The following is a 26,033-nucleotide window of genomic DNA, read 5'->3' on the forward strand; positions in this document are numbered from 1 at the left end:
CTTATTTCCCATATAGCTCCTAGCCTGCATAAACGTTTGCCTTTCATAACTGGTACTTAGGCCAGTCTTGTGTATTAAGCTTAAAATCCGTTGTGCCTCCTAGGAGTTAAGCATCAGCAAGAACCTGATACTGTTATTAGTATTAGTTATTTATTGTCAGGGGTGAAGAAACTCTCTCCAGAGGCTAACAGTACTAATAATCAGCATTTGTAAGTAATTAGTCTCTGCAGTGTACTGTTGAGAAAGTTTATAAATTCTCGTTCTGAGAAAATCGGCGAAGTAAGCCAGCATAAATAATCATTGCTTGATGTAACAAGACAATCATTGTCCCTGCTCTTAAATATTATTGAACATTATTATCAATTAAACAATATTTAGCATTTATTTTAAAAAACCCGTGATATTTTAAAAACCCCATGACAGTGTACACCCGGCCACGTACTGCATTGGCGGACACAAGGGGTTCTGTAGTTGAACTATAAAGTATGCTTGCACCCAGTCGGCTTCCGCGGGCCGATTACACTAGGTTCAAAGACTACACACACATCCAAAGCCACTCCAACACTACAATTACACTTACAAGCACTTCTCACCCTACATACAATCTCTACCAGACAGCCTAAGCCATTTGGTAGAGATACATTGGCTGTATCGTTCCCACTTCGGTTGGGATAGGCCGGTCCTGCAGTGGACACTCAAACGGCTGATGAGATGAGATGAGATATACATATAGCCTATAGATAAATAGATAGACAGATATAAATATTTGCGTGTGTGTGTGTGTGTTGTGTGTTTGGTTTTGAATTTGGATGCTAATAATATGACTACAGAAAGTACTCGTAAACATTCGCCTCTTTTTATACATTTATATATTTACTTATTTACTTATATATGTATGTATTTATTTATTTATTACTACTACGTTCGAAGTAAATTACTGTAAAGTTACTTGTTACAGCTTCATTACTTCCTATGAAGTTAGTTTGCCAATATCCCTCTGTTTATAGTACCAGTTGTATGGGAAAATGGTGTGATATTTTGTAAGACATCTCTGACGGATAGAACAATGACATGGTGTAATTCAGACTAACCAGTTCCACTGGTGTATGAGGGAAAAAACTATTTTACTAGGGGGTCTTGCCGAATACACTAGGCTTGGAGGAAGGACAGGGGGTAAAATGTATAATGAAAGAATAATGGTTGAACTTAGTAGGGTATTACCACCTCCTTCATTCCAGTTACATTACCATTCTATTTTTGCAGGTATTAAGCACTTTCACTCAGAATCAAATTGACTTTTTGAAATGATAATATTAGATACGGCCTTAATTAATCTCTCCACTACAAGGAGGTCCTTCTGAAGCTGAAAAATCGCCCAGTGATAGCAAGACTGAAATATGAACCATGAACTACGTCACTGGACTGAAGTCTCTGTAATAATCATTTATAATGTTTCACAAACTCCAGATAATTTTGTTCATTCGAAAGAATTCCTACGGATTTCACACGTCCACAGCAAACTCTATAACGCTTTCACTGCAGACGTACTAAAATTTCTGTGTCATATTCTAGCTGCCTCCTGGTGATTTTGTTGGTCAAAGAGAAGACCTTGGCAGCAGAGGGATATTACATCACAACCTGGTTGAGCGGGAGAGAGGACAGATACCAAGGTTAACACACACACACACACACACACACACACACACACACACACACACACACACACACACACACACACACACACACACACACACACACACACACACACACACACACACACACACACACACACACACACACACACACACACACACACACACACACACACACACACACACACACACACACACACACACACACACACACACACACACACACACACACACACACACACACACACACACACACACACACACACACACACACACACACATACACACACACACACACACAAACAGACAAACACAGACAAACAAAGACAAACAGAGACAAACACAGACAGACATGCAGACAAACAGACATACAGAGACAGACAGAGACAGAGAGACAGACACAGACAGTGGGAAGAAGAAGAAGGAAGGGAATAAGAGAGAGAGAGAGAGAGAGAGAGAGAGAGAGAGAGAGAGAGAGAGAGAGACAGACAGACAGACAGACAGACAGAGAGAGAGAAAAAAAAAAAATTGTTGGATGGGGGGGGGTAGGTTAAGGATGATGCAAATATCAGTTACTGTACCCTAATATATCTCATCAGGCCGGGGCTACATCGTCAAGGCCCTGTCTTTCGTCAGTGTATGAACATGGGTTGAAATTCACAAGATGAATTAATGATCATTTCCCTGTGGCTAATAGGACTTTTTTCTGAAAGCTTATGAGATAAGAAAAGCTGGTATACTTCCTTTCCTTGTCATCCTTGTCAGAACTTAGGCAAGCTACGACAGTGAATTGGTTACATGTTGGTTTGCGAATCCTTGCCCAGGGAGCACTGGTTTTCAGATTTTTCACATATGCTCAAAACACACATCTGATCTAGCATTTTCCAAGACATGACAGGGCCTGTCGTGCTGCATGCACTGTCAATGTTGCCGTGATTACTGATGTAATTTCCCTGGGCTTGTGTGGCTTGCAGGTGCCCAGTAGCTTCTGTAAATGATACTGGGTCCCTGCTATCTGGCAGTAGGAAGGCATCGCAGGAGACTGAGTGAAGGAGGCGCTAAAGGCGGTGAATTGTAGCAACGGGACAGGTACTGGCTGACTGGGAAAGGGCTGTAGCCTTCAAACCTTGCAGACAGAGAGGAAACTGGGTGGAGTCTAAAACGCTGGTGAAAAACTGCTAGAAGGGTGGCAGAGCTTCGCTTTGTTTCTCCGTAGTTGTCCGGGCTTAGAAGAGGGTGTGAAGGACAGGCTGGCAAGACGGTGGAAAGAAAGAGAATTACTGTAGGACGATCCCTTATGTCACCATCCATCAAAATGCATCGGGGTCCGTGGTCGGCAGAAAGCACACAAGTGTGTTTGGCTTGTCGAGCGACAATGAAAGGCCAAATTCCTACGTGTCACATTGTCCCAGAGCTTTTCTTCATGGCCTGGACATCATATTCTATCTGAACACTACTGTGGACAAGGTAATTTTCTGGCTCTTCTCTAGTCACATAATGCAATGAACGTAAGACGTTGCTAGACTTTGTGTGTGTGTGTGTGTGTGTGTGTGTGTGTGTGTGTGTGTGTGTGTGTGTGTGTGTGTGTGTGTTTAGGATATAGAACTGATGCAGGGATTCAAATCTAAAAAGGTAGGGTCACAGAACAAGGTCAAATGTTCGACCCATTAACTCAAACCGTTATTATTCTATTTGGGCCAAACTTGGTGGAAGGACCCAGGGTCAGCCGAGGATGAAGAGATTCCATTTTGAGTACAACAGGTTAAAGGTCGAGGTCGCAGGAAAAGATCAGCTCAAAGTTCTGGCCCATTTTGAACAAAATTTGGTGGAAGGATTAAGATTCAGACGCAATTCGATTTTGAAAATGATCGGTAGAGTCAATGACACAGGGTTCTTAGACCAATTGTAGGTCACGGATATTTTTACATTCGGAGTGCTTCTTTTACTTAGCTTAGGAAAGCCTACTGAAGGAGTTAGATACATCCGTCGCTGATGTGAAGCATTCCTAAACCCAATATAGTCCAATGAATTCCTCGAACAGCAGCAGTAATTAGATTTTTAAATTACGTAATCGATCTATAAGAGATAAACTAAGAAGTGTACGTAAAGTGCCGTTTGTACGGTCATGTGTGTCCCTTTGACTGAGAACAGAACACAGCTACTGAGCTGAACACAACTATTGCACAATATACAACTGCACAGAGCACAACTACTGCACAGAATGTAACTACTGCTCAGAACACAACTGCCGCACAGAATATAACAACTAATGCACAGAACACAACTATTGTACTACACGGAATATAACTACAGCACAGAACACAACTACTGCACAGAACACAACTACTGCACAGAATATAACCTCTGCACAGAACACAACTACTGCACAGAGCACAACTATATCATTCTTTCACCTTAACTTGACCCAGATTTCCGTCCTTTTGCAGCTAACTTCATTTAGCTCAGCGACAGAAAAAGACAATGCGATGGGTTTGCATCCTATTCCTAGCACATCGCCATTACTAGTATTATTTTCTAGTGTTAATCCCTTGTTACAGCTGAGCAATAAAGATGAAGAGACGGCCATTTTAGGTCATGTTAAAATGAAAAAAGTATATTGCACTGTATTTCGAGTATCTCACTTGTCCTACGGCGTCCATCAGCGGGTCTCTGGCGATGTCCTTGAAGGCCTCCCACTCGCCGCCCTCGATGTCCACCTGCCGGAGACACAGTGCTAGGTCCATCTTATTAAAATTAATGCACGAAGGATTAAATTAAGTGCTAATGTTTGGCAGTCATTAGAAAACCTGTATCGGTTAGCTGTTTACAGCTTGCATCGTACATTACAAAGTGTAGTCAGCAATGGCACGGTAAGGTCAGAAATATTCAATCATCATTACATACTTTAGAAATATAGTCTGGAAGTGGTGGCGTGTCTACTCCTTCACACTGTTATATTAACACGGGCCCAATAAAGATTATCTTCTTTACCATTTCAATCCGAAGACATAATTTAAAGTTTCATTCCTGTTACAGATAATTTTCTTCGGGTTAAGAAATGCCCTAATATTGGAGGCATTGCTTAGGTCTATATCTAATCTATGCAGCTTGAAAAGTATCTCTAAGCTGAATAAAATCGTCTAGAGATACCAAGACAAAAATGTTAAAACAGTCCCACACGATGCGACTAGCCCAGCAAATTTCGTCCTATACCCTCCATCCACGAAAGCAGAGTCAGCAACAGGCCCCACATATTGTAAACTCCGCAACAATGGAGATGAGTTGGAAAGTCTGATTGCTAAGTCTGAGCAAAGTCTTGTTCAAATAATGCCAAAAGATTTCCATGTCACATAAAGATAATCAGATCTTAGATGTATCACCATTAACAGAGCTACATCTCTACTTTGCCTCCTGTCAATTGCGGTACGAGGAAACTAACGTAAAAGAGTTAGTGGAAAACTAATTTCATGGGATCTCTGCTCTCAACAAATACCCTGCTCTTTAATCTACATTAGTATGGATACAAATAGTATGATGGCATACTCGTACCTCACGCGTCTGATAATGTAAATCCTAACACACACACACACACACACACACACACACACACACACACACACACACGTAGATAGAGAGACAGATAGATAGATGGATAGATATACAGATAGATAGATAAACAGATAGAATATGTAATATATATACATTATTTATTATTTTATTTATATATATGTGGCAGCAATGAAGAAAGTTGAAATGGGGAAAGCCCCAGGAATGGATGGAGTGTGTGGTGACATACTGAAGCATGGGGGAGAGTTAGTAGTAGAACTGATGTGGAAGATGTGCAGAATGGCCTGGGGGGAAGGTAGAGTCCCGGAGGATTGGAAGTCAGGTATAATTATTCCCCTGTACAAAGGAAAACTGGAAAAAGAAGTTTGTGGTAATCATAGGGGCATTTGTCTTCTTAGTGTAATACGAAAAGTATACGGTAGGATATTTATTGACAGAATTAGGAAAATAACAGAGGAATTAGTTGGAGAAGAACAGGGAGGCTTTAGGAAGGGAAGAGGTTGTGTAGATCAGATATTCATTCTTAGATCTTTAGTGGAAAAGTTTCAAGAAAAGGGAAAGAATTTGTATGCGGCCTTCATGGATTTGGAGAAAGCATATGACAGGGTGGATAGACAAGGATTGTGGAAAGTATTAAAAATATATGGAGTAGATGGCAAGTTGTTGAAGGCCGTGAAGAATATGTATGAGGGTGCTGAGGCTGCAGTGCATGTGGATACTGAACTGAGTGAATTTTTCTATTTGAAGGTTGGATTGAAACGAGAATGTGTCATGTCTCCATGGTTGTTCAATATGTATATGGATGGGGTAATAACAGAGATACAAGGTAGGGCAGTGGATGTTGGAGCGGCCATAGTGAGAGAGGGTAGTGTTTGGAAACTCCCTGTACTGTTGTTTGCAGATGATACCGTGTTGTTAAGTGAAGACGAAGGGGAGCTACAAGTCTTGGTGGATGAGTCTGGGAGAGTGTGTAAGAAACGGCATCTAAACGTGAATGTAGGGAAGAGTAAAATTATGGTCTTCGACAGAAGTGAAGTCAGAAAATGTACAGTGAGGTTGGATGAGAAGGAAATGGAAAATGTGAGTGTGTATAAGTACTTGGGTAGTGTGATGAGTAAGGATGGAAGTTTAGAGGGTGAAGTGCTTGAAAGGGTACAGTAAAGAAGAAAAGTTGCTGGTTCCTTGAAAGCAGTGATAAGAAACAGGGAAGTGAGCATGGAAGTGAAAAAGCTACTACATGATAGTATTGTGATGCCAACTCTAACTTATGGAAGTGAAGCTTGGACCTTGTTGGAGGGACAGAAGTCAAGAGTGAGAGCAGTGGAAATGAGTTATTTGAGAGGAGCGTGTGGAGTCACATGGAGAGACAGATTGACAGATGAGGAGGTGAAGGAGCGTTGTGTGTGGATGTGATAGGAAGCGTTAGGAGAATCACATTGAGGTGGTTTGGCCATGTGAAGAGGATGGAAAATGAGAGACTGACGAGGAGAGTGTATGTGAGTGAGGTGGAGGGCGGGAGAGGGAGGGGGAGGCCAAGGATGAGATGGAGGGATGGAGTGGAGAGGTATATGAGAGATGGGGGTGTGATCTGGGAGCAGGGCAGTGAAATGGCGGGGGACAGGGTGACATGGAGGCGATTTGTTTGTGGCCATCCCTTACGGGATTAAGGCGTCTGGCAATACATAGATAGATTTATATATTTATCTATTGAATACAGTAATCCTTTGATTATTCATCAGCCAACGCCACATTAGATAATCTATTTTTTAGATAAAACCGTTCTACGCCTTCCAGACCCTCCGTGGGAAGTATAGCCCCTAAAAAATGAAAAAATTATATTGTAGTAAATTACCACCCACACATAAAAAGAAAGAGACAGTTCTCCTGATAAGCAATACAATATTTTACAATAAAATATCAACTACTGTCTACGGTATCCACCATAGTATAGTACTATAAAAGATTTTGTTGAACATTCCTGTGTGGTTAGTGGTGCACTGTCGTTTAATGTAAAAAACGGATAATGCTTTATTTAGCATGATTTTTGCTTCTTGGGTAATAAAAGTTATTGGGTGATGTCGCATCGGATAATTAAGGGATTGGTGTGTGTATATATATATATATATATATATATATATATATATATATATATATATATATTGTTACATAGCTTATGATTTCATCATCCTTTGTGTAATTTTAACGCACAGTTGCTGCATGTTTGATCACGAGTGTGTTCTGCCTCAGTCCCCCCCTTCTACCGTTATAGTAGAGTAAGTCGTTCTCTCTCTTATTCAGAGCGGGATTGTCGACTCTTTGTCCCCATGGCTTCATTTGCGCGTCCTTCTTACAAGTTGTATCAAGCTCTGCCGGCACCTATATAATGAGCTCAGTCTCTGCATCATTGCCACTTAGATCTGCTCCTCATTTTGTTCACATCTCTGTCTTCCCCTGTACAATTATTATTATTGTGAGTGCTCAAGAAATCTCCAAACATCTAGCAGCTGTGTGTAATTTGAGTATAACTGTTATTACATTTTTTCTTGTACTGTGTAGCATAGGGTTAATTCTTGGGCCTAGTGATGTTTTGATTAATGTTGGGTTGTGTCAGTCATTTTTGATAATAGTTTGTATCTGTAATAATTTATCTGGCATTCACCGAGTATTATCTGGTATCTCATTTTATCAGGGCTGACTTAGATAAATTTACTCTTGCTAATTTCGTGTTAATAGAGGCTATTGCAGTTAACCATATATTTAATCTGTTTTTTGCCATTACATTATCCTTATGAGTCCTGAATGTTTTGTTGTTAGTTTGTGCATTAAACTTTAACTTGTAATTTTACCTAACTCTTTTGTTTTGAACCTGGAACTTTACGGGACAGTAGTGACTCTTAGTATTCTCACTTAAAGTGTACATTATCTTTCTCTGTTCCGTAACATAAATTTGGCGACCTCGCCAGGATATTCAGGATATTATCATAAGGATATTGCTTGATATTTTGTGACTGTTACTTATTAATTATGTCTACTATTACTACACTTGATGAAGCCAAAGATTTTTTGTCAAATGTGCAAACAGTGTGTGATATAGAAAACAGAACAAAGAATGAACTTAAGCTTGTTGCTCAACAATTGGGAATTGCTGTTCGCTCTCATCATTCTAAAGATCAAATTGTTGACATGATTAATGAAAGCTTGTTTAATGTAACTCCTCCAAATGAGCAAACGCAGATTGAATTAGCTAAGTTACAGCTAGCCCTGCAGGAGGCTAAGGCTAAGGAGGCGGAGGCCCGTTCTAAAGAGGCTCAGGCACAAGTTGAAATTGCTAGGATTCAGGCAGACCATGAGTATCGCATGAAACAAGGTGGAACTGGATCATCTAGCTCTGATGATTTTGATGTGGCTAAAAATGTTAAACTTGTCCCTCCTTTTAATGAATCTGATTTAACAAAGTATTTTCAGTTGTTTGAGAGGGTAGCTACAGGTTTTAATTGGCCCAAAAAGTATTGGCCAGTACTCCTTCAAACTGTTCTCACCGGTAAAGCTCAAGTAACTTATGCATCTTTGCCTCAGGATCAATCTGATAATTATGATGTAGTTAAGAGCTTGATTCTTAAGGCCTATGAGCTTGTTCCTGAAGCCTATAGAGTAAAATTAAGGACAACTTACAAGCAAGATAAGCAATCCCATGTTGAGTATGCAAAATCAAAGAAGATCTGTTAGAGCAGTGGTTAAATTCTAAGAATGTGGATTCTGATTTTGACAAATTTAAGCAGATGATTTTGCTGGAGGACTTCAAAAGGTGTATATATAAAGATGTAAGCCTATATCTTGATGAGAAAAGAATAGATAATTTGTCTGATGCTGCAGTTTTAGCTGATGAGTATGTTCTCACTCACAAGAGATATTCTAGAGAAAAAGGGAAAGCTGAGAGTAAGTACGTTGCCTCTACTCAGAGTACAGGTAACAGGAAAGAGAATAAAGATGATGTTTCTCAGGAAGTAAATACCAGCTTCACCTCTAGATTTCAGAAAAGTAAATGTACTTATTGTAGTAAGCTTGGTCATACTACAGAGAGATGTTTCAGGAGACAGCGTGATGTGAACAAAAAGGAGTCTTTAAATATTCAATCAATTGGTCTAGTGTCCACTCTTGAGAGTTCCCAGAATTCTTTAACTGAGTTAACTGAACCTGCTTTGAGGGGTAACTTAAATTCTCATGATGGAGCTCCTCTTTTGAGCAGTAACGTGGGTGACACTCTCAAGAGTTCATGTGCTAATTTCCTGTCTGATGGTTTTGTCAGTCCTCTGGACAGTAATGACAGGAAATCAGTTCAAATATATCGTGATACAGGTGCTTGCCAATCCCTTATGCTGACCAGTGTTCTAGGCTCTAATGTTAATTCCTCTGATGAAACTGTAATCTTACAAGGTGTAGGGAATAATTACTTCTCTGTCCCCCTGTGCAGAGTGAATTTAGAGTCTGGTTTTGTTAATGGTTCCGTTATGGTTGGGTTGGTTGAGACACTCCCAATGTCAGGTGTAACTTTCTTACTTGGAAATGATATTGGTGGAAGTCAAGTGTGTCCAGCTCCTCAGTTGTCTTATGAGCCAGTGGCTGCGTCCCAGGATTGTGATGTCCCTGATGTGTTCCCTGCATGTGCTGTCACTAGGGCTAAGTCTAAAGTTACTGGTGATTTAGAGGATAATGATGATGATGATGTTATCCTAGCTGACACTTTTCTTGCTAATTTGGACCACTCACCAGATGAGGCAGTACCCCGTAGTGTTGATAATTTGTCTCGTCAAGAGTTGGTTGAGTTGCAGGTTGCTGACCCTGAGTTGAAAGGTCTAGCTAACTCTGCTTACAGTGAAGAAGAGTCAGCCGGTGCTTCTACTTGTTATTATGTAAAGTCAGGAGTACTTATGAGGAAGTGGAGACCCCCAACAGCATCAGCCGACTGTGAGTGGGAGGTTGTACATCAAGTTGTCATCCCTCGTGTTTGTAGGCAGGATATCATTAGAGTGGCTCATGATTCCAGTTTGGCAGGACACCTTGGAGTGAGGAAGACTGTGGCACGCATTTTGAAACACTTCTACTGGCCAGGTATCTTCAGGGATGTTTCCTGGTATTGTAAGTCTTGTCACACCTGTCAAGTTGTGGGGAAGTGTAATCAGACTGAAAAGGTTGCACCTCTAGTTCCCATTCCTCCTTTTGAGGCGCCTTTCACCCGTGTGTTGGTGGATATTGTGGGCCCTCTTCCTAAGACTTCTTCAGGATTTTCTTATGTGTTGACCCTGATTGATATGGCTACTCGTTATCCTGAAGCCATTCCACTTAGAAACATCTCAGCAAAGAACGTGGTTAAGGAAATGCTAGGGTTCTTCACAAAGTTTGGTCTGCCCAAGGAGGTACAGTCAGACTGGGGAAGTAATTTCATGTCAAACGTTTTCAAGCGGTCTCTGAAAGAGTTGGGCATCACCCAGATCACGTCTTCAGCTTACCATCCCCAGACCCAAGGAGCGTTGGAGAGATATCATCAAACACTCAAATCGATGCTCAAGAAATACTGTTTGGAACATCAGAAAGACTGGGATAAAGGTCTTCCATTTGTTGTGTTTGCCGCAAGAGAATCTCCAAATGAATCACTGGGCTTCTCACTTTTTGAACTACTGTTTGGCCATGAAGTAAGAGGACCCCTTAAGTTACTCAAGGAATGCTGGCTGTCGGAGGAAGATGACGTCAACCTGCTGGAGTATGTGATGAATTTCAAGGAACGGCTGTCCACTGCTTTACAGCTGGCGAGAGAGAATTTAGGAGCTGCTCAGGAGAAGATGAAGACTTGGTATGATAAGAAGTCCAGGTTACGCCACTTTCAGCCAGGAGATCAGGTTTTGATTCTGCTACCAGTTCATGGGCAACCTCTTCAAGCCAAGTTTAGTGGCCCTTATTTCGTGGAGAAGAAACTCAGTGATGTCAACTATGTCATCGCCACACCAGATCGTAGAAAGAACAAGCAACTATGTCACATCAACATGCTAAAGTTGTATCACAGGCGGGACGAAAATAACCCAGTCTGCACTGTAGCTGTTCCACCCGAGTCTGCAAGTGAAGCTCTCCCATGCAGTATGAGCCTGAGTGATAGTTTGGGGAAGAATCCTGATATCATGAATGATCTCCAGACTAAGCTTTCTCATCTGCCTCCCAAGGAAAGGCAGGAGTTTTCGGCATTACTGCAGGAGTACCTGCAAGTGTTCCGTGCCACTCCAGGAAGAACCACTGTGTTGATGCATGATGTCGATGTTGGAGACGCAAAGCCAATTAAATTGCCTCCTTACCGTGTGAACCCAGTGAAAGTTCCTCTCATCCAGAAGGAGCTTGGCTACCTGTTGGACCACAAGATGATTGAGCCCTGTCAGAGCGAGTGGAGTTCTCCTGTTACTCTGGTCCCTAAGCCAGGTGGGTCACAGCGGCTTTGCATTGACTACAGACGTGTTAATCAGATAACCCAAACAGACACTTACCCTCTCCCTCGTGTGGAAGATTGCATAGACAAGATTGGAAAGGCTAGGTACATAAGTAAGTTTGATTTGTTAAAGGGATACTGGCAAGTACCTATGACTGAACGTGCTAGGGAGATCTCATGTTTTGTAACATTAGGAAAGACTTTTGCATGTTCTGTAATGCCATATACAGATTGTTTTAGAGTAATAAGAAATTTCCTTTGTAAATTTCTTTTTTCTTTGTGGGGAGGTGTTACATAGCTTATGATTTCATCATCCTTTGTGTAATTTTAACGCACAGTTGCTGCATGTTTGATCACGAGCGTGTTCTGCCTCAGTCCCCCCCTTCTACCGTTATAGTAGAGTAAGTCGTTCTCTCTCTTATTCAGAGCGGGATTGTCGACTCTTTGTCCCCATGGCTTCATTTGCGCGTCCTTCTTACAAGTTGTATCAAGCTCTGCCGGCACCTATATAATGAGCTCAGTCTCTGCATCATTGCCACTTAGATCTGCTCCTCATTTTGTTCACATCTCTGTCTTCCCCTGTACAATTATTATTATTGTGAGTGCTCAAGAAATCTCCAAACATCTAGCAGCTGTGTGTAATTTGAGTATAACTGCTATTGCATTTTTTCTTGTACTGTGTAGCATAGGGTTAATTCTTGGGCCTAGTGATGTTTTGATTAATGTTGGGTTGTGTCAGTCATTTTTGATAATAGTTTGTATCTGTAATAATTTATCTGGCATTCACTGAGTATTATCTGGTATCTCATTTTATCAGGGCTGACTTAGATAAATTTACTCTTGCTAATTTCGTGTTAATAGAGGCTATTGCAGTTAACCATATATTTAATCTGTTTTTTGCCATTACATTATCCTTATGAGTCCTGAATGTTTTGTTGTTAGTTTGTGCATTAAACTTTAACTTGTAATTTTACCTAACTCTTTTGTTTTGAACCTGGAACTTTACGGGACAGTAGTGACTCTTAGTATTCTCACTTAAAGTGTACATTATCTTTCTCTGTTCCGTAACAATATATATATATATATATATATATATATATATATATATACACACACGAAGATCTCTGCCAAGTTAGAATAGTTGAACTTCTAGGATGATGGACACACCCAGGAACTCAGGTTGTAAAACACGTCCAACTACAGTACAACTGGATCGTTTGTCTAGAACAAGTTCATCCTACTTTCTTGATGTCTGATTGCATTCTAACTCTCACCAATTCGTCTGGTAAGAATTAGAGGGGAGATTGCGTGAACGAGGTGCCATCACATTGCGCTAAGTTAACGAAAACTCTGATACGTACACAAGGGAGGCTTTCTAGCCTTAAGCTGCACTTTGGCAATAGAAGTATGCACATTCGTGACAGTAGTTCTATCAGCATCACACAACACGTTAGCAGCATGAAATATTTCAGCAACTGCACCACGCATCAGTTGTATATCTAGGCACGTACAGTATCATCAATTAATCAATTAATAAGTCATTTCCTGTGGACCCCCACGGGATGCATAGGGCCTCGAGGAACTCTCTCCACCAATAACTGTCTCTTGTCATCTCCTTCAGGTCCCACCAACACTTCCTCTGCTTCTCTCTCTCTCTCTCTCTCTCTCTCTCTCTCTCTCTCTCTCTCTACTTATATATAAGAGTGCAACAGCCAAACATTCCTGTAGACCAGTTAAATACCCCTGTTGCAAGCGCTGTAAATGCCAGAGCGACAGATGGACAGAGGTGAAATATTATAATCCTCTTGGTGAATGAAATCAATAATGTAATATCTAATGTAAGAAGCATGGAGTCTGTAAAAATGTAATGTTGGCAAGACAACAAGAATGTAATATTATTTTTCTTCACATGAGTATATGTTCAAGTATATGAAATTTTGACTCCAGAAATGGTGCTCGATGTTGACATTTATCAGTTTGTAGTCTGTCATAATTAAAATCAAGATTATGATAGCTTAAGAAAACATTATCGTACTTAAATATCTAATTATTTAGTACCGGTAGCAATATATTTTCAACTACGTGGCAAAGTCTGCTGTAAACTATTTCATTCAATATTTATATGATAATTTACTGCAAAGCTATATCATTCACTAATTACAACAATGTTTCTGCTGGCACTGTAAACTTTGGATAAAGGAAATATTCATTCATTCATTCATTCATTGCCAGACGCCATGTATCCCAGACAGGGTGGCCAAGGGCTTAGAGTTAATTGTTTTACAGGGAGGGGCACTAATCCTCCACCAACCCCACTTGACGTAGGGATGCCAACAGCATCCGGTGTTCCCAGGCGGTCACCCATCCAAGCTACGATATATTTATCTACCACAGACAGGGATTACAGACTAAGCCATTATTTGGCGGGAGTTATCTGGCATATTTCACCCGGTTTACTAAATAACATTGTATCTCTAGCCTGAAATTATTTGTTACTCTGCACTTATTTCGTTTTTTAATCTGTAAATTTTGGGGTGTCAGAAAGAAGCATTGGTATACCGTATATAATTAGTTTGTGAAAATTCCAACTATAATATCACTTTTCTTTAACACTGCCGAGGTAGTGCATAATCACCTTCGTGTTTCTCGTGTCCCAGTGAGTCCAATTTCATGATTTAGAAGAGCATTTTCAGAGAACCCTTAAGTTCAATTTACTGAGGACGTGTGTATTGACCCATGTTACCTCGAGGACGTGTATGTTGACGTATGTTACCTTGAGGCCGTGTATGATGGCGTATGTGACCTTGAGGACGTATGTATTGACGTGTGTTACCTTGAGGCCGTGTATGATGATGTATGTTACCTTGAGGCCATGTATGATGACGTATGTTACCTTGAGGACGTATGTATTGACGTGTGTTACCTTGAGACCGTGTATGATGACGTACGGTGGCTTGAGGCCGTGTATGATGGCGTATGTTTACCTTGAGGACGTGTATGATGACGCATGTTACCTTAAGGCAGTGTATGATGTATGTTACCTTGAGGAAGTATGTTACCTTGAGGATGTAAATACTGTATTGACATATGTTACCTTGATGACGTTAATATTGACGTATGTTACCTTGAGGACGTGTATGAGGCGAGGGTAGAGGCCCAGCTTGAAGACGTGTCCCCTGAGAGTATCCACCTCTGTGCTGGTGTTGATGTTTGGGTAGACGACGGAGTAGTGGGAATCGGCCAGTCCCTCCTGCAGCACATCAACACTAATTTCACCTTTTTTACCCCTAAATTTCTCAAAAGTAGTCACAGGAGTTTGAGCTGTTTATAACAACAAGACCTAACTTAACCTAAGTTTATTCTCATCTTCCTACCAACTTAGTCTGCTTTTCTTCCTGCCTAACAACCTGTGAGAGAGTACCTTACATATTTTGTGTCAAATAGTCGCCTTCCTCTCAACTTATTTTACCATGCTTCCCTCGTGCATGATAATGTAATATACATCCTGCTCTCCATGCTGTTTACATGGCCTTTCTTCCTCGTGCCAGCCAACCTGATCTGCCTCACTTCCCTCATATGCCTTGTCTGCCAGTGTAACTAGAGATCTTCATAACCTGTGCATAGAACTATCTTAGCTTACTTTTCCGCTGCCTGTTTATACGGCCTGCCTTTCTTCATTCCTTCTTTCTTAAATAGCTTACATAAATTTCATTCTGAGTGCATACAGGCATACAGGACACCATGATAAGATTGGAGCAGTAAATACCCCAAGTAAGACTCGTTCCTGTCTACTATGCCTGATACATTAGCGTCCACCTAAACCTTCGCTAGGAGACGAAAAGCAGGGGAGTACAAGTCATCTTATGTAATAGGCGAGGCAAATAACACAGGTGTTATTGGTGTACACTCAGTATGAAGACGACAACATCAAGATGTATGTGGTTCTATTTATATGTGAGACTAGCCTACCACATGTGTACACCAATGATAAACGGGCAAAATTTATTGATAGAAATTGTCCTAAAAGTTTTTCAGCGGTTTGCTGCTCGATGAATATGTCGTTAAGTGATCATCAACAGGAACGCCAAAAACTTAAAATTGGAGTATGAAATAATCTTGAACCTGTTTATTTACGAAATAGACAGGCTCTCGAAGTTTCGTTATCCTAGCATGTTGTGACGCAGGCAACAGCTCAGAGACACTTTTAACTCCTTCAGTACAGTGACATCCCTTACATTCTTTGCTGCTCTTTAGTCGATGTCACTGCGTTTGGAAATTCCTTAGAAGTAAAGGAGTTATTGAAGGCTACTTCTCACTCTCAGCTCAGAAAGTCCCTGCAAAGCTGCGTAAAACAGCGTCGAGATAGCAATAATAGAATATAAAAGACGCCACCGTAGTGAAGGGACTAATAAAATAACGTGGAAATTTTTACTAACCCGCTCGCCATGCATCGGAGGGACCTATAAAAAGTTAATTTCCACTGTCTAATCTGACTCAGTGTCAACAGTAACAAAAAAAATCGCGGCCTAAGAATTCCACTTAGCAAAAAAAAAAAAAAAAAAAAAAAAAAAAAAACATTATTCATGCATTTAGCGAATACGAAGGACAAACCAGAAGCCTCAACTCGTCCTCGCGTCATATGCATGGAAGGTTAGTCCCGTTACCAGTTTAGCTGAGAAAAAGAACTAAACTGATCCTAATCACATGGAATCAGAGCAATTCAAATTTAGGTTATGATGCGGCGGCCTATGTCAGTATTAAATGATACGAGGTTGGGAGAGAGTTATATCTAACCCTTCTAGAGAAGAAGCATTAACACAGCATCATAAGACATGTCAATCAAACGGTACAAACAGATGACCCAATACTGATAACAAATAGCAGTAACTTCACAGATTTATTGCGAGCCAGGGCTCCTGAGTTCTTTTCCATCAAGACAAAGGTAGTTTGGGTTCTTATATTAGTAATGAATCACGGAGGAACAGTTAGAGCCATTGTTAATGTGTACCTTCGTAAGTATAGCCTGATGTGTTGGAGGAGAAAAACATTGACCTGCTTAAGGCGACGGTTGTGAAGGTCAACTTCTCAGTTGATTCTACGGGATGGGCTCCCCACGAAACAGCTGTCTTTCATCAACATGCTGCAACGACTCGTACAAGAAACTGCGTATTAAGTAGATGAAGGTCACTACCGTATACCTCGTATCCCACTAGTCCAAACTTACATATATAGTTAGAAATACACACACACACACACACACACACACACACACACATTATATATATATTATATATATATAATATATATATACTGTATATATAATGTGTGTGTGTGTGTGTGTGTGTCGGTATATAATTCCGGCAAAGTGGGAAACCCGTCATTGTATAGAATGTTTAGGTATTCTCCAGAATGCCTAAAGCTCCAAGACAAGGCATAAAATTAAATCATCTGTACACATATCCTAGGTATTCTGTACTTTTATTAGGTTACGTGTAAAACGACCAAACTGCAACAAACAGGCAAACTGTGAAATCAGTCACTTCATTTACGTTAGGTTAATTTGGGCCGCGGTTGGGCTAGGCTGATATAATCTAGGTTACTTTTAGGTTAGATTAGGTTAGGTTAGTATGGTTAAGTTGGGTTAACTTAGATAAACACTTTCTATAACTTAGCGTTCTTCTAATGTAATCTAACCCAACCTAACTGACCTCTCCTAGACTAATCCAACTTAAATTTAACCTACAGTAGATTATCTCTACCTAACCTAAACGCAGCCCCTCCCCCCCCTCTTGTCTGTTATATTATGCTTTGTCAATAATGCTAGACATTCTATAGAACACCTAGGCATTCTATTAAAATCTCATGGTAAAGTACCGTATAAAGGGTCATAATGAAATAAGCTTATTTCATATTTTGCAAAAAATAATAATAATAATAATAAAAAATAAAATAAACAGACATTCTATAGAATACCTAGGCATTCTGTACATACCTTAGTTTCACACAATGCCGGTGGATGAGTTTGGGAGAGTGTGTAAGAAACGGCATCTAAACCTGAACGCAGGGAAGAATAAAGTGATGGTCTTCGACAGAAGTGAAGTCAGTGAATGTACAGTGAGACAGGATGGGGAGGAAATGGAGAATGTGAGTGCGTATAAGTACTTGGGTAGTGCGATGAGTAAGGATGGAAGTTTAGGGGATGAAGTGCTTGAAAGGGTGCAGCAGGGAAGAAAGCTTGCTGGTTCCTTGAAAGGAGTGATAAGAAACAGGGAAGTAAGCATGGAAGTGAAAAAGCTACTACATGACAGTATTGTGATACCAATTCTAACGTATGAAAGCGAAGCTTGGACCTTGCTGCAGAGACGGAAGTCAAGAGTGAGAACATTGGAAATTAGTTATTCGAGAGGAGCCTGTGAAATAACATGGAGAGACAGGCTGACAAATAAGGAAGTGAAGGAATGTTGTGGTGTGGATGTGGATGTGATAGGAAGCATTAGGAGAAACACATTAAGGTGGTTTTGCCATATGGAGAGGATGGAGAGTGAGTGACTGACGAGGAGAGTGTATGTGAGTGAGGTGGGGGGGCGTGAGGGAAGGGGAGGCCAAGGATGAGAGGGAGGGATGGAGTGGAGAGGTATATGAGGCGGGTGTGACCTAGGAGCAGGGCAGTGAAATGGCTGGCGACAGAGCGACATGGGGGCGATTTGTTTGTGGCAACCCCTTACGGGATTAAGGTGTCTGGCAATATATATATATATATATATATATTTATTTATATTTATTTATTTATTTATATATATATATATATATATATATATATATATATATATATATATATATATATTTATTTATTTATTTATTTATATATATATATATATTTATATTTATATTTATTTATTTATATATAATTATTTTTTTATAGAAAATGATAAACATATGTGTGTCATAATTTTCAAGTCTTCACCAGTGGTTGTTGTGAGAAATTATGGCCGGATTGCTAAAACTGAGTAAGCGAAGGTGAACGCAAGTTATAATTTTGACTCTCATTTATAGAACACCCATATCTGTTTGATGCAACTAGCCTGCCTCACACAGTACAGAGTATCGGCCTAGTCGGCAACGATACAGAAAGGCCAGACATATTCTGTCATTATCACATGCTTCGGAAATCATCGTAGACTACTGGGGCCTGTTCATACCTTTGCGTATTCAGTTTTCAGTATACGGCCTTTAGTGATCTAACTGTCACTGTCGGTTGACTTACGACGTGGAAATGGACGTGATCAACGGCCTTGGCGAGCGGAGGGTCATAATCCAACACGTCGAACATGTGCACCTCACAGGGCAGGTCAGACACCGCCTCGTCGAAAGAGGTGTCGTAGCGGGTGCCGTAAGACAGAAGGAGACACTGGTGGGGATGCCGTGCCTTGGTCAGCTCCAGGGCGGGGTCCAGGCATAAGTACTGAAAAAGGTATACTGATTATTACCAGTTTTTTTGTAGCTCTTCCTGAAAGGTCGATTTGAACATAATACCGTTCGCCATCATCTTAGTCCCTTCAGTCCCGTGACACATTGCTTTTGGTTTGTAATTGTTACGTTCAGCCGATATGATTCACTTTAGAAGATTTTCTTTTTAGTGTGTGTGTGTGTGTGTGTGTGTGTGTGTGTGTGTGTGTGTGTGTGTGTGTGTGTGTGTGTGTTTGTGTGTGTGTGTGTGTGTGTGTGTGTGTGTGTGTGTGTGTGTGTGTGTGTGTGTGTGTGTGTGATGGGGTTACTAAAGAGTATACTCAACCCCTACAGTAAAAAAAAAAAAAAAAAAAAATCCTAAGTTGAATCAAATGATCTGACGGTAAGAAGAATAAACTGCAGCGTGCGTTACGGGATTCAAAGGGCTAAGCCCTTCCCACTTGCACAGGGTGATAAGTATCGATAAACAGGAAGAGGAAAGTACAAAACAGAACCATCAACACAGCAGACAAGTAAAATGGGTGATCCACGTATCATTTAAGTCTTTGATTCCCCGGTTCCAGCTCACAGGACAAACAAAATTACTACCACATTGTAGTATTCTCTTGCATGCCATGCTCGGTATAGCATTCTGCCGGCCCCTCGCAGATAATGGCGTGGAAGAATCAATGTCATTTTGTCACTTACATACTGGCTTACTGAGGATCGATTTGAAATTAGCACTTTGTAGCCCCTCTAGAGCATCCAGGCCAGCTACAAAGTCCTTCCTATGACTTCTGTAAATGATCCCCTGAGGTAACTCTGTCATGAGTCTCTTTGGTGGCCATTTAAGACTTTTTTATGGCCCTTTTCAGACCCAAGATCCCCCTGAAATGCAGGTAGACTTTCCCACAGAGAAGTATCGATTTCTATTTTGCCCGTATTTTTCCCCCCTTTCCCCGAGGGTCTGGCAGCAAACAGCATGGTTGTTCTAGCTGATACTGATGCACTTTGGACAGATACCCACAACTGAATGCAAACGCGACACATGTAGAAATAAACTAGAAAGGATGTAGTGCCAGAGAGTCTCATGATCGGGCCTATGTCATCATTCACAGGAATTACATATCACTTTAATGGTGTTTAACAATAATATGTCCATGATCATTTCCATGCAGGGTAGCACGAAGAATTAATTAAGTGGTCAGAAATAACGTCGTGACCTCTTCGCCAGATGACACAACACTATAATTATTGGTATACCAGAACACCATATTTTCAAAACTGCTATTAGGAGGAAGGTGATACGGTGAGGCTTGGGCCTTATACCGACCTTTATCGCATTTAAAAATTAAGATCACAAATGCACCACATAAAACACTACTATAGTACCATACTGTACTTATTCAGGCAATAGGCCAAGGGTGTAATGCCCGAAAACGAAGTCAAAGACCTTTAACAACTAAGCCAAATTAAGACTTTTCCATCTGTCTGTATGTCTGTCCATTCGTCTGTTCGTGCTCTTCTGACCTCATTTAGGGACTCACTTTCACGGCTGAGGTATCAGATGAATCTTCTCCAGCTGACGGCGTGTCATCATTTTCGTGTTCGACACGATCAGGTCATCCCTAGTGTCACAATAACAGAAAAAAGTCAAGACCATACAACAACGTTACTTAATCATAGGAGTGTAGCACAACATTAGAATCATTGGAAAAGGCATTCACAATGCAGTAATTTATGCCCTCTTCATAATTTTGATGTAGTCCACTAGATATTGGGAACTGAACAATAATAATAATAATAATAATAATAATGACGATGATAATGGTGATGATGATATTATTAATATTAATCATTCATTCATTCATTCATTATCTATTACAGTGTTGCCCCATGAGAAGCGTAGGAGCCCGGGGCTCGGCAAGTTGGTCATGACGTTGAAGAGGAGAGTGACCAGCCTCACTCAGCCCTGAGTGGCATTACGTGAGCAATAAACCCCAACCACCATCCGCCCCTCTCCCGGTGACGACTCTTTGAGCTGCCTGGATCCACTGTCTGACTCACTTCTTTTTCATTTCTGCAACATTCGCGGCCTTTCTTCTGACTTTCTCTCTGTTCAGCGCCACCTCTCCTCCTCTAAACCTCACCTTCTCTTCCCTACTGAGACTCAGCTGTCTGGGGCAACTGACAGCAAACCCTTTTCTGTATCCTCCTACTTTCTCTATACTCATTTCAAAGCCAAAGGTGGCTGTTGTGTATATACACGCAATGACTTATCATGCTCTCGTGTTCCTGAACTTGATTCTTCTGAGTTCTCTACTCTCTGGCTTCAGCTCTCCTGTCATTCTCTGACTAAATATATCTGCACTGTCTACTTATCGCATAATTCTACTGACCATTAAAAATTCTTCGACTATCTTACTTCTACAATGGAACACGTTCTATCCATTCCTTCTTTCTCTGAAATCTCCATTCTAGATTTCAATGTTCACCACCACCTTTGGCCCTCCCCTCCTTTCACTAATCCACCTGGTGAAAAAGCCTACATCTTTTCTATCCTTACTGACCTAGAGCAGCTTGTACAGCATCCTACCCGTAACCCTGACTGCCTTGGAGAGAACTCCAACATACTTGACCTCTTCCTTACAACTAATCCTTCTGCTTACACTGTTAATCTTTTCTCTCCGTTGGGCTCCTCCGATCATAACCTTGTTACCTTGACCTGTCCTACCACTCCGGTACAACCTGTGGACCCTCCAAAGAAACGTTGTCTGTAGCATTTTGGAGTTGTGGATTGGGAGGCCCTCAGGCAGTACTTCTTTGATTTTCCCTGGAATTATTATGCTTCCAGGGCCGGGAGCCATCTGAATGTGCCTTACATATTACGGAAGTAATTCTCCCGGGCATGAAAGCATACAATCCTTTCTCACATCCTCTGACTAATGTAAGAAAGTCATGGTTTAATCACGCTTGTTCTAATGCTGTCTGCAACAAGGAGAGGGCCTATAAAAGGTACCGGAGCCAACCCACCCCTGAATCACATCTTTTTTATGTTTCTGCCCAGAATCGTGCTAAGTCTGTTCTTTGCTCTGCTAAAAATAATTTCATCCGACCTAAATGCTCTCAACTCTCCAACTCGAATTCTTCCCGCTCCTTCTGGCACCTTGCCAAAAACCTTTCTAACAACTTTACCTCATCATCCTTCCCTCCTCTTTTCTACTCTGATGGCTCTGTAGCTATTTATTCTACTGATGAAGCAGATCTCTTCGCTCAGACTTTCTCCTCCAATTCCACCTTAGACGATTCCGGTGCTGTTCCTCCATCACTTCCCCCCTCTGACTTCCTCATGGCTAACATTAAAATTTCTTCAGCTGATGTATTTTCTGCCATCACTGGCTTCAATACTAACAAGGCATATGGAACTGATGGAGTCCCTCCTGTTGTCCTCCAAAACTGTGCTTCTGTGCTTACACCCTGCCTAGGTAAACTCTTTTGTCTTTGTCTTCCAACTTGTACCTTTTCTTCTTGCTGGAAGTTCGCTCTCATTCAGCCAGTCCCAAAGAAGGGTGACCATTCCCAACCCTCTAACTATCGTCTAGTTGCTTTAACATCCTGTGTCTCAAAAGTTTTCGAGTCTATTCTTAACAGAAAAATTTTAAAACATCTTTCCTATCACAACCTTCTTTCTGATTGTCAGTATGGGTTCTGTCAGGGACGCTCCACTGGCGATCTTCTCACCTACTTTTCAGACTCTTGGGCATCATCCTTACGGGACTTTGGTGAAAGCTTTGCCATTGCCCTTGACATCTCGAAGGCTTTCGATCGAGTCTGGCATAAATCTTTAATTTCCAAACTGCCCTCTTATGGTTTCTATCTTTCTATTTGTGCCTTCATCTATGGCTTCCTTTCTGGTCATTCTATAGCCACTGTTGTAGACGGCCATCATTCTTCTCCTAGATCTATCAATAGTAGTGTTCCTCAGGGCTCTGTCCTATCACCAACTCTCTTCCTTTTATTCATCAATGACCTTCTAAGCTGTACATCTAATCCTATTCACTCGTACGCTGATGATTCCGCCCTTCACCTTTCTATTCGGTTTCCGCAATGTCCATCTCAGCAATTGCTTCAACAAACAAGGGATGAGGCTATGGCACACCCTATGTCTGACTTAGCTCGTATCTATGACTGGGGTAAAAATGATCTTGTTGCTTTTAATGCATCAAAGACTCAGTTTTTACACCTATCAACCCGTCTAAAAATCTTCCACAGGAGTACCCACTAATGTTTAATAATATCCAGCTCAATCCTACATCTTCCTTGAACATGCTTGGGGTTTCATTCACACGGGACTTATCTTGGAAAGATCGTATTGCATCTCTTGTAAAATCTGCTTCCAAGAGATTAGGTGTGCTAAGCCGACTCCGTGCCTTCTTTACCCCTGCACAGTTGTTGACTTTATACACGGGTTTTATTCCCCCCTGTTTAGAGTACAACTCTCATGTGTGGGGAGGTTCCCCACATACAGCTCTTCTCAATAGAGTGGAGTCAAAGGCTATTCGTCTCATCAACTCTCCTCCTCTTACTAGCTCCCTTCAACCTCTGTCTCTTCACCGCACTGTTGCTTCTTTACCTCTTTTCTATCGCTACTTCAACGGTCACTGCTCCTCTGAACTGTCTACTTGCATCCCTCCACCTCTATGACGGGCGCGTAGCACCTGTCTAGCAACAAACTCTCATCCCCTTTCTGTCCAACTCTCTAATGCAAGAGTTAACCGTTACTCCCTGCCCTTCATTTATGCTACAGGTCAACTCTGGAACTGTCTTCCTCTGTCTGTGTTTCCTACTTCCTATGATCTCCAGTCTTTCAAACGCAGTGTGTCCAGGCATCTCGAAATGAATGGATCTTGAATTTGGCTCTCTTTTGTGTTATATTTTTTCTTGGAACGAACGTTCTGCGGGCTCAGCCTTTGGTTCCTTCTTCCTCTCATAAAAAAAAAAATCCTTTGGATAAAAACTTGCACCGGCTCAGTCTGATTGGAGCACATTGATTGCCCACTAAATCACCAGACGCCATAATTTGGTTATATGGTTACCACTCAGAGTAGTAAGGAAACCATTTGACTTGTCACTCAGTGTAAAGTCACCCGTAGACAGAAGGAAGATGAAAGAATGAAGAAATGAAAGACAAGAGGAAAGAAGGAGGGAAGAGAGGAAAGGGCAGGGACCCGAGAGCAGCACTACATCGAGTGAGTGGATGGTGAGGGCCCCCACCATCCACTAACTAGTATTAATAGTAATAATTATTAATTACTTATTGTTATTGTCATTATTACACTTGGTTACCAATTCTTATTGTGTAGTCACAATAAGGAAGCTTCGCCATAACTATTTATGGTATATAAAGCATGTGCAATATCAACAAGATCTGAAGAACCGAAGGTAACTTCTTGTGTAATATCAACAAGATCTGAGGACAAAGGTGTCGAAGGATGCATGGTTAAATTTTACATTTCTCTCAGTAACTGGTTAACTGAATGCTTAACTGTAACCATATTCCTTTCAGATCATAAGAGGGACCACAGCTATGTATCTGGAAAGTTACAGCTTTAAAGATTTTGTTGTTTTCTCTAAAAAGTGTTGAAAAAAAAAAAAAAAGCAGATCTGAATTTGGTACTTTCCACTAGACTAAATGGCAAAAATATTAAGCCAAAATTCTCAGCAAACTTTCTTATCATACGATTTTCAACCAAATACATGTATTTGTGAGGAGTAGACTGTAGAACCAGTCGAACAAGGCAGTACTCCTGAGGTGGATGGCAAGCTGGTGATAGGGAGAGCTGGAGCTCCCGTTTCACCAGCCCTCAGGACTTGATCCTGACCATCTCCCTTTGCTGAACATTTTCAGTGCATTCATTTACACAGAGAGTAGGCCAGCATGCTCTCATAATACCTCTACCTTCCACTGTCTACACCACACTACATGCGCATAACATATCACACCTTCTATTCACTCTCTTTAGTAATGGCCGCTGCAATGTTACTATCAAACGAGGTGGTACCTCGGATTGCCACCACCGGCAGGGTAGAGCTGGCGGCACAGGGTCCTCCCGGTCGCCATCAAGAGACTGTGCCGGCAGCGACTGTTGTTATTTCCGGGAATGCTCGTCAGAGAGGAAGTGAAAGTGCGGCCTTATTCTTCACCAACATCCGCAGCCTTACCACAAATTTAAACTCAGTTCATTTTTTCCTTAAGTTCATATCCCCTTTGGTCCTTTTCCTCACAGAACCACAAATCTCACCCTGTAATGATAAATCCCCATTTTGTTTTCCCGGTTACCATCTCCTTACAAACTTCCGTAACATGGTCGGCACCTGTTGTTATATCAAATCCCAAAATGCAGTTGACACTGTTTTAAACTTCACTTCATCCAGTTTTGATTACTCATTGTATAAACTAAACTGTCAAAATATTACCAAACATATTTGTGTAGTTGATCGCTCCCCCAATGCTTCCTCGGAACCCAGTGTATTTGATTCCATATCCACACAGTTGAGTAAGCTTAACCTTGCCCTTAGCACCGAAATTACCATTTTGGGTGATTTTAACATACATAATGTTGAATGGTTATTGCATTCTGCCCGGACTGACGACGCTGGTTTAGAGTGCGAGCTGTTTGCAGAATCGTTTAATCTTACCCAGCTGGTAAAGCAACCACCCAGAATACCAGATAACCCTGACCATAATGCCCATCTCCTGGATTTATGCTTGACAAATAATCCAGATCAATACGGGATAGAGGTACTGTCACCACTTGGATCCTCTGACCACAATCTCATCAAGGCCTCATTAGTTAACCCCCCCACACCTCCCCGTTCTGAACCAGTCAGGGTGACCC

The sequence above is a fragment of the Coenobita brevimanus genome, chromosome 61 (genome assembly GCF_032717465.1).
Source record: "Coenobita brevimanus isolate Jiangsu-jjx chromosome 61, ASM3271746v2, whole genome shotgun sequence".
NCBI classification, from domain to species: domain Eukaryota; kingdom Metazoa; phylum Arthropoda; class Malacostraca; order Decapoda; family Coenobitidae; genus Coenobita; species Coenobita brevimanus.